Genomic DNA, 10,594 nt, shown 5'->3' with positions numbered 1-10,594 from the left:
TCATAATATGGATAACTGCAGGATAGGGGGTACAGACAGAGGAGAAAGTTTATTGTTTCTGAGAGCATGTTCCTAGACCCCCAACTCTATTTCAACTATTCTATAGAACAGAAACAAAGAGAGCAAGTTAACTTTACATACTAACAAACTGCGGGGTAGTTAGCTCTTCAAAAGATGTGGAAGACCTAAAGTGATAATTTATAAATACCTAATCAGACATCCCATAAACAGGCTATAAAATATATCTACACACTTTCTGACTCAAGTATACAACTTCTCATTAGTCTGGGATTAAACATCCGGAGGATATTCGGCTGACTTTAATACCTTCAGTTGTGACGGATGTGTCTTTCTCACCAACGCAGTTCTCATGCTTGACTACTCTCGCTGGGTATCAACACCTCTGAATCGATTTTGACCTGCTCTGAGCTCCCAGCGATTAGCCCCGTGCGTGTGACAGAGCCCTTTATCGTGACGCTTCCTTGGCAATCACTCCATTGCTGCCATTACCTCTGCCTGCCGTGAGATAAGCTGCCAGACGTAGCGCTGCTCCTTTCCGAAGGGATCCAGCCCCAACATAAACCCTTTCCCTGTCTTCGGGGGGCTCCTCTCAGCCTCTGCCCGGTGGTTGGGGAATCACCCGGCCCCTCCCGAAGTCTGCCGACCCTCGGCCCGGGCTGCAGTACCCCAACACCACCGACACCACAGCCACCCCGGGCCGCCATCCCCCTCACGCACCGCCCGCCCGCCTTCGCCAATAGGAGAGCTGCTTACTCGCCGAGCGTGCGCCCTCCTATGGGTGGCGCGGTTATTGGCCTGCGGCCGGGGGAAGCCGCACCCTGTCAGGTGGGGGCTGGGGACGCTCGGTGGCTGTGGGGGAGGAGGGAGCGGCGGGAGGCGGAGCGCGGTGCTGGGGCAGCGGCGGCGGAGAGAAGCTTGGTCCGGGGCGAAGCGGCTGTAGCGGACCCTTCTTTCCCGCTCCCTTCTTGCTGCTCGTTCTCATCTGTGCTCGGGTGAGCGCTGCCGCGGAGGGGCCTGGGGTGGTGGTGGCGGCGGGAGGCGCAGGAGAGGCGCTGCCGGTAACGGGACGAGGCGGAGGCGGTGGTGAGAGGGGGGGGGGGGGAGGCAGAGTAATGTGGGTGTCGCGCGCGGCTGAGGGGCGCAGTCGTTAACGGTCCTCGGCGGGGGCGCAGCCGTTGGCGGGCGGGCGGTGAGGGGGAGGCGGGCGCTGCGGAGGGGTGCTGGCGCTGCGGGGAGGAGAGGAGGGGGGAGGAGGAGGTGAGGCTGGGGCGCAGACGCTGGAGCCAGCTTGGTTAGCCCGGGGCGGATGAGAGAGGAGAGGAGGGAAGGGGGGGGGGGGTGTTGTCTCTGCCTTGGAAACAGGCAGCGGGCGGGTGGGAGGTGTGTGTGGAAAAACCAGCTGCCCGCCTCTCGCAGGGTGCCTGTGGTGAGGGGGCTGGGGCGGGGACGGAGGGTTCCTGGGCTTGGGTGTGATGGGGGCAGAGTGAGATGGCCTCCAGCCGCTGAACGGGATGGGGCTGAGCTGCGGGGGCGATTCAGGGTTGTAGGGGCAGGTGCCATCGCTCAGGGGAGACGGTCCCTTGCCCGCCGCGGAGAGCGAGGTGAGATGCTCCTGCCCGGGCTGCCGCCGCAGAAAAGCGGCTGCTCAGCCTTAAAGTCTCCATTGCACCCAAGCCGTGCGTCTGCTGGCTCTTCCCCCGGCGCCCTTCTGCTTCACCTGCCCTTCCTTCTAGACTGCGAGCTGGCCTGCTGGTTATGCTTGGCAAAATACGGGCATGAGAGTGCCCAAACAATCGTCCGCAGAGGACGTAGGAATGAAGGAGATGTGGCGCGTTTGTGCAGCGTTATTGATTGGCGGGGCACCTACGAGCAGCAGACGGGCAGCTGGTTTTTTAGCTCTAATGGAAGGAGCACCTATATTTTGACATTTCCAGTGCCTGCTTTTAAAACAAGATGTCGTATGTCTTTATGCACATAATTACTGCTCCGTCTCTTTGCAGCTTTTACAGTTGATTCTTAATCTGCGTTGGCTTTAGGCTGGCAAATAGGGAGGGAATCTAGTCAAGCTGAAAAAATACCCATGGCAGTAGTGAGGTAGGGGGCTAGGAACAGCACTGCGTTTAAATCTTTCATAAGATACTGCTGTAGCTCAGTGGTGTAAGTTGGTTGCTGGTTTTGTTTTATTTTCTGCTTTTTGAGAAGTTGCTATAGATCAGAACGTTATCATATACCGAAAGTCTGTGTTCTTGCGTGGGACCTCTGTCTTTATATGGAACTTTAAAAAGCAAAACTATCTTCAGCTTACAAATTCTCAAGCTGTAACTACTGCTACGTAGTCAAGGAACGGTTGGATGGTTGCTTTCAGCAACCTGGTCTAGTGGGAGTGGAAACTGGTGATCTTTAAGGTACCTTTCAGCTCAAAGCATTCTATGATATGAATCTGTGATATAATTTCTGTATGCTTTGCTGAAAGCTACAGGTATCTCCATGCACACAGGCATTTTAGGTCTCTCGGTTCTTGTTGCGTGACTGAACATGCCAACAGCATACTCAGCAGTTCTTAACTGCTGAGAATTTGCTCTTATTTTTTTTAAGAAGAAAGAACTATTTTTAAATAATATAAGATAACCTGCATTATTATATTTACATGTTTAAATCTCCTGTCTTTTTACTAGAGGCCTGTTTTCTATATGAATTTCCACATTGAGGATGGTGCTTTTTTAGCCAAAAACTGTTTTGTTGCCTGAATGTTTTCTTTTTACGGTTGACTGTTACAAAATTATATGAGAAATGTGAATGTTTGTGCTTCATCGGAAGCAAGCACTTTTCCTAGCATGTTGTGTCAATAAGTGCATTAGAGTATGGTTCATTAATGCTGTAGAGTGAAGAAGGTCACTTACTGAATCAGTATTTTTCTGTGACAGTTCTTTTTAGATGTCTTCAGCAGAAAATTACTTAACTCTGTTGTCATTATTTGAGACTCACTACAATATTAAATGTTGTTTTGCATGTATGGAATTGGGTCATTTGATGAGATTATGTGGACAAACCCATTTGAGCACTGAGTGATTTACACAGGAGTAAGGGTAAACCTACTTCTGCCCTATGCAAGTCGCTGTTTTTGAAGCATAGCTTCGTAGCATGAAGTGCTTTTAACAAATCTTATCTAACATTCTGTGACTTGTTATAGGAGGAAAAAGCTGAATTTTGAAGTAGCTGATTTTGTTAATAAATAGAATAAAATATTTCAACTAGAGGTTTCAAAGTAGAAGGAAGCTTAGCATGTTGATTGCTAGTAAGCATACAACTTGTATGTGACAAGTGCTTTATAACTCTGAGGAGGCTAGACAGTAAATCTTGTACCAAATGCTTTTCTGAGTTGTAGAAATAGCTTTCTTAAATAATTAAGAACTGTAGCAACTGTAGTGGTAAGTAGTGAGTAATTTGTAAATCCCAAACTGTTGCTATGCAGATGAGCCAGTTCTGCTTTGAGGTAAAAATGCATATTAACAAAACTTTTATGAAGGAAAGCATATTGAAGAAGTGTTACTTCTGTGGTGGAGTGAGGACACCTGAAGCATGAGAACAGGAAGTAAAAGATAATGCTGATTTTCTGATTTGATGGCTTCTAAATTCAAGAACTTACCTTGGACATTCATGGCAGAAACCAGCCTCTGAAATATCACTGTTAGTAATTCACACCATAAGCATTTCATAGACGCATTTAGAGTGATAGGTGCTTTATATTTAAAAAGTGATTGTGAGCAAATATGAATATAATTTTAAACAGCTGATTCTGTTATGGTATTCATTTTACATTTGTTAACTAACCAGTATAAAATTCTTCAGGTAAATTGCAGATCTTCTATATCAACAGATTCAAAAGCAGGTATTTTAAAAAATATATACTAGAAGCTTTTAGATTCTGAGTTTTGCAGTTTTCATTCATAATTTAACCAGCCTCCTCAGGGCAATAGGAAAACATTACCTATTCTTGCTACTTGGTAGGGCTGAGAACAGTAGCTGTACAAACCTGTTGGTAAAGAAAGGTGTAAAGTGTGACTCACCTAAACCAGTTTACTTCCTGAGGAAAGCTTATTTTCACTAAAGGTAATAATTCTTTAGAAGTACTGATTATGCAGATATTTTGATCAATGATAATTTTTACTTTAAAATTACCCAGTTACTTTTCCTATAATTTTAAAGTATTGCATGTGCTATTAAAGGGTTCTGTAGTAATTTAATAGAATGGTCAACATAACTTTGTTATGACATCTGTCATCATCTCAGTAAGCATCTATTGATTATTGAGAATAATCTTGATAATCTTTTGTCAAGCTGAAGTAAAAATTGTTTATTTTCTCAGCAATCAGAGGATGTCATTTTCCGTGGTCTTGACAGTTTAGAAATCTTAGTGGTTAGTAGTTGTAAAAGTTCTAAGGGCAGAGACTCCGGGAAACACAATGTTTAAACACTTTTTAGACGTGCTGTGTTTTCAAATCAGTTATAAGCTTAGCTAATGTCATTTGTCATGAGGGCTCCAGTCTAACATTCTAACTAGCAGTTCTGGGCTTGAATAGTTTCAGTATTACTGCTGCTTTGGGGAATTTTAAAGTCTAACTGTTCTTCATTTCAAGGCAAATTAAGTTTTAGTGTACAGATGGATTTGGATAACTACTACCAGTAAAGCTGGCTGACCAGCATATGCTTGCTGGTGTTGCTGATTGACTCTTTGACCGTTAAGAAAATGAAAATGTCCTTGAAGGCACAGCTAAACAAGAGTAACAACTTCTACAGTACCTTCCTAGCTTCCTCCTTTTGACCTTGCTTATTAGCTTACCTTTTGAGAAATCAGCTGTCTGCTCTCTCAGATGTAGCTGTTACTCAGTGAAAGGTCGACCTTTCAACCTCATTAGCAAGTGGGCCATCAAAAGAGTTCTTGCACTGTGCCTTATTAGAGTAGTTTTTGCTGCAGATTAATTAAAGATTAACATACATGAACCTATATTTTAGTTTAGTTTTAAAACTGGCATATTAAGAGCTACTCTTTAAAACTGAGATTTGGAGTCTCTGCTCTTGAGAGTAAATCAAATGTTCCTTTGTCTTTTTAATTGACCCATGTATTGGATTTTGTCTTTTAAAACCACTGATTTTTACACCATATGTTATGTATGGATTTCAGATCTTGACTCAAGAAATCTGAAAAGAGTAAAATATTTCAGAGTTGTGAGGTTTTATTTCTCTTCCTTATAACTAATTGAATTGCTGAAAAAGGGTCATGAAAGAAGTGAGCAGCAAATGCAGTTAATCAGTAACACTTTATGATGTCTTTCACATCAATAAACGTTGAGTTGTACTTTTACGCACCAAAGATTAGGGGCAAATCAAATTATTATACCCAAGTTATTCTAGGTTTTTGGTTGGAATCAGAAAACATGTAAAAACAACTTTGGACTAAACTGTGATTTGGCTTGCAGCGTAGACACTTATTTTACTTTATTTTGGGTTTGTTTTAATTTTGTACATAAAATTTTCAAATTCTTGTGGTACTCCTTATGCTTACTATCTCTGTCATGTTTCAGATCTTGGATGTTAGAGGTCTGATAAACTATTTCAGCTTTATTATGGCTTATGCCAGATTAAAATGTTTTGGAAAACCTTAACTGATCAGAATTGTCCTCAGAGGTTCTTTTTGGTTGGTTGGTTTTGTTATTTTGTTATACATTACTGACTGTATACTGTTATAGTATTGTGACTGGAGGTGAAGGATAAGGCACATCTTTGGTTAAACAGAGGAAACAATTTCTTTAGGTATTGTCACTACAAAATGTTGCTCAAAGTCTATAAAGTATGTATGCTTGTGAAACATCCATTCCATATAAAATTCAGCACAACAAGGCATTGTTGTTGTTGTGCATTAACTGAGGGATGCAGTAGATGTGGTTTTGCTCCAGAAAATGTTGTCTAACATAGTTTTGCATAGTAATCTTGAGTCATTACAGCTTAGAGTAGTCCAAAATTAAACACTTACTTTTCTCTTCATCTTTTTAAACTTTTAGCTATGCTCAGCTAAAATCAACAGGAAAATGGTGACTTCAAACACACAGTTTCTGCTAGTAATGTGATGATAATCTGATCTCCAAACTTGCACCCTGGCTGAGAGAGGGGCATGGCTCCTGATTTGTTTTGAGAGGCAGAAGCATCTGGCTGTGTCACTGACACCCTTGCCTGCCAGTCAGTGTGTGGCTCCCACCCAGTCCTAGTGCATTTTGATGCTTATTTGGCCAAAATGGGTGGACTGGTGCTCAGATGAAGGGAAGAATCGTGGTAGATTCAGGTGGGATGTAGGGGAGGGGAGAACATATGGACCTGGGATAAAAGCAGTGAAATAAGGAAGTGTGGGAGTCTGCAGTTGGTAGGAAATCATGTTTCATTAGCTCTGCCATCTCCTGTAGGTGCTTTCAGTTATGGTAAACTTTTTGAGGATTTTCAGATTAAATTCTAAACAATTGAAATGTTGCTTCATTTTTAAATGCCACTTCAAGTTTCCATAGGGCTGAATAACAGACTCAGTGTAAGCACAAGATTCCATTTTGATTTTGAAGTATATTTTCTTTCCTTAATGTGGATGTAATTTTTAAGTCTACTTGTGTATCTTGCAAAGTGTGGAGTTTGGTTTTTTGTTTGTTCAGGTTTTTTTGTCTTCTTGGACTTGAAAATTTATTAGGTGGGGAATTTTCAAAGATATTCTGGTAATTTTAATTAGAAATGGTAACATGGAAGCCTTTCAGAACAACTTTGTATCATTTATAAGTAGATTAAAAATGAAGATGCCTGGAAACTAATTTTGTAAATAACTTTTTATAGTGCTGGTGGCCATCAGTTAGCATAAAGATTTATTTGATAGAATACCTATCTGCAGTACTGTATTAAATTATTTTGGAGTCTAATAATAGGCAGGAAAAGCAAATTAATATCTTAGATCTCAACGGTACATATGAAAAGGATATTTTTTTTCTCTTTGCTTATATGGGATTTAGGTTAAGAGTAGATTTAGACCCTTCCCAGAAAAAGTAAATAAATCAATCCTGGTGTGGATGGAGAGGGGGATAAAATACACATGCATAATCTAAGGAAAAGCCACCGTGTCTTTTATGTGCCAAGGAAAGGTGGTAGATTTCTGTGCCTTGGACCCAGAGGTCTCCTAGTGTGTTTTACCTGCTTTACTTCAATGTACTCTAGAACCTGCACTAATCTTCATGCTGCTGAGTTATATGGATTGTCTTATACTGCACTTCTTGCCTCTCTCCTGCAAGGAGAGGATGTTTGTGTGCAATATAGAGTAAAGAATTGGCAGGTGGGGTGTCCACTTCTGGATATGGCATAATCTTTATTGTTGATGTCAGATGCTTCCTTTGACTCAGTTCCAGTCTGTTAATGGGGATGTCAGTTAAAGGACAGGGAGATGCCTGTACCCTTCCTGCACTGTTGAGAAATGATAGTCCTTTCAGTCTTCCTCCAGTTTTCCCTCACTGCAGCAATTTGGGAAAAATCCAAGATCAGAGAACACAGTGAAGAGTTTGTTGCACAAATTGGAGGAAGGTAGTTTCTGAAACTGTCCCCTGGCCTGCTCAGCCACCAGAAAATAAAAAGCATTTTGGCAGCTGGTCAACAAAAGCCAGAAGTGGTGAACAGAAGGCTGCGGAGCATGGTTAAAATCTGAATGTCAGCCAGAAAAGCTGGATTTAGGCAGTCTTGCAAATTATGAGGGCAGCCTTATTAATTGAACATTCTGGCTGGTGGAAAAGTTGCCTGAGGATTAAAGTCTTTATGGGTCAATATTTACCACTAAGTGGGGAGACATCCCTCCATGCCTCAAGCAAAGCTCACAATGTCAAAAAGAAACCTTTGTAGCTGCATATGCCACTTCAGCTACATGTTTAGTGGGTTTGGGATAATATCTAATGTGAGTTGACTAAAGTAGTGAAGTAGCTGGTATCCCAAAAGGACTGAGAATACTATTTTTCTTCTTTTTCCAGTCATTATTGTAAGAGTGGTATTTATTGATACTGGAATACTGTCCATTGTACTATTTTCAAGCATTTATTAAAACAACCCCCAAGTACAAAGAACGCTGAAGGTTGCATAATGAAGAGATGTCAGTAATTAATTCTCCAAGATATCCTGGGTTTGTTTTTCATAATGTCACCTTTTAAAAGAACTTAAGCTCCTGCATTTACTGGTGTTCAAGGCATAAAATTATTTTGTTCACATGCATTGCTGAAGTATGTTATTTTTATAATAACCATATTTCTGAAAATTCATTACATCTGCAAGTCAAGCGGTGATGCACTTTTTCAGTGGTGTAGTTACTGGAGCTGCTTAATTAAGAATGAGGCAGATTTCAAATGCCTCTTTTCTTTGCAGACCTTTAATGAGGACTAGGCACCTTCTAAATAATACAAGAAGGAACAGGACAGTCCTTCAGTCTGAAACTCTGTTTACTACTTTTCGTATTGCAATTTAATCCTCAATTTGATGTGTTAATCATTAATGAGTAGAATAAATTCAGTTAATTTGATTGAAACTAAAATCTAAATTTATTTTTTTCAAGGAACTGATGTTCTGAGAGAAGAAGCAGGTAATTTTCTCCTCCTTCCTCTCTGTTGCTATAGGAAGACTAAATTTGAACCTTGTTTCTGCAGACTTTTTTTTTCCTTTAAGAAAATTTTGTCATAGTTGTGCAGTGTGCTCTCATACCAAAAGATTGATAATACAGATTTTGTTGTTGGGTTGTGTTTGGTTTGGGTTTTTGTTTTTGTTTTAATTTTTTGTTTCTCTCATTTGGATGTAACATCTGAGGGAAAGATGAAATTGAGCAGCCTTAACTTGCCTTCTCTTTTTCTAGCTCTGAGGAGACCTTGTGGCATTAATCCTTTTATTCGTGTATTAGGTGTATATCATTGAGGGTGAAAAACAAAGGCCCAATTAAAGCAAAAAAAACCAAACAACCCCAAAGCCCTCTGAGTGTTATGATATACTGATAATTGTAATTATAAATGTGAACATTCAAATTGCAAGGCCAAAACTTAGTTTAGCATCCAGATGTTCTTGCAATTCCAGTTTTGTAGTGGTGTTCAGGGCTTATTTGATAGGGTGCTTTCAGCTACCTCTGATGTGGCTGAACTTGTGATATAGCAATATGCAGATAATTCTGGCAACTCTTAAGAAATTTGGGGGTGGTTTTTTCATATACAAAACAAGATCTAACAAAATAGTAAATTGAAGAGAAGCATGAGGAATAAGCAGAAAGCCTCAAAAAGGTTGATCATCTGTCTTGTCAGGAAGCATGACAACACATGAAATATCATAGTGAAATAAGTCTAAAATCATTTAGATATCGTTGAAGAACTACATGAAAAGTTTACCTTAATTTTCAATTAAGACAGTTTTGAACATGTGCAGTGGCAAATAGGTCTTACTTAACTGAGGTTATAAAAGTGGTTTTCATAAAGATAAAGTCATGTTACATGGTGCAGATCAGTGGGACTATGACCGCTTAATACGGAATTTTGAAGTCGATGGTCTGTGTAATTAGGGGCTCAGTTGCAAGAATTTTTTTTAAGTATCGAGGCAGAAGAGTATTGAATGGCTGGGAAGCAGCTAAAGTAGTCACTATGTTTAGAGGAAAAGGTGGTTGGGGATATTTGTTGCATCATTAATGAGACCTTAATAGTCAGAGATTTTTTTAAATTTGGAAAGAAAAGTACCTTGTTTGATCTGGGAAAACAAAGTGTGAAAGAGGTTGCTTTTTATAAAACTATGAGTGAAACAACATAGATAAGTAAAAAGATCTTCTTTAGCTCAAGGTAGGAGAACAAATAGTGGGTATAAACTATCCAAGAATAAACCTAGTCTAGAAATTAGAAAAGATGGTTCCTAAGCAACGGAAGCATAGAGCAACAGCCTTCCCTTAGGAGTAGTGGAAAAAGAGTCTCTTTAAGATGGAGCTGGTTAGCTTATATAAGGGGATAATGGGATGTAATATGTAGTTTTTCATAATACTTTGGAATATGAACTCTCTGACCCAGCATATCTGTTTGTTCCCTTGATTCCTGTCTTGCCAGCCAGATACAATACAATAACTTGACCACATCGGTAGGGACGTAGGTGATCTGTTTCTTGGACAGATAGATGAGCTGTTTTCTGTGTGTACATCAGTGCTTATATCAAGGGATAGTAAGTGCTAGGTAAGTAGGATAGTTTAAATACTGTTTTATGTAATATGTTGCATTGTATCTGATGGAGTGAATATTATTATGTTTTGCATTAAGAAACTCCAAACCAGCACAGAATAATTCACTAGACTGAGTCCTGTATTGTTTTCTTCTTATGCTGTCCTGTGTAACTGAAGTCTATGTCATTGTCTTCATATTCTCTGAGAACTGTTCTTTGAGCTGTTAAAAAAAGTCATAATACTGGTACATTCCAAAGGCTGAGGTGGTGAACACCCTGCATACCATGTTGGTATGTTTTGCCCTGCTGTTTCTGTATATTGTCCTAAGACTGTCCA

General features: G+C 40.6%; 1 protein-coding gene across 11 annotated transcripts in view; it reads left to right on the top strand.

Moving 5' to 3' along the window:
* Nucleotides 1–849: 849 nt before the first annotated feature.
* ADD1 (adducin 1) overlaps nt 850–10,594 on the top strand; it is a 58,305-nt gene continuing 48,560 nt past the window's right edge. For 3 of the 11 annotated variants that reach the window (XM_030450402.1, XM_030450396.1, XM_030450403.1), the window contains exon 1: nt 864–1,013. The gene's annotated coding sequence lies outside the window, so the exon portion shown is untranslated. Of the gene's footprint in view, nt 1,014–9,355; nt 9,361–10,594 lie in introns of those variants that run through there. The other 8 variants (XM_030450400.1, XM_030450392.1, XM_030450398.1 and 5 more) reach the window with 7 other exon arrangements.

This window comes from Calypte anna, chromosome 4B (genome assembly GCF_003957555.1).
Source record: "Calypte anna isolate BGI_N300 chromosome 4B, bCalAnn1_v1.p, whole genome shotgun sequence".
Lineage (NCBI taxonomy): Eukaryota > Metazoa > Chordata > Aves > Apodiformes > Trochilidae > Calypte > Calypte anna.
This window is presented reverse-complemented; position numbering and strand designations above follow the sequence as displayed.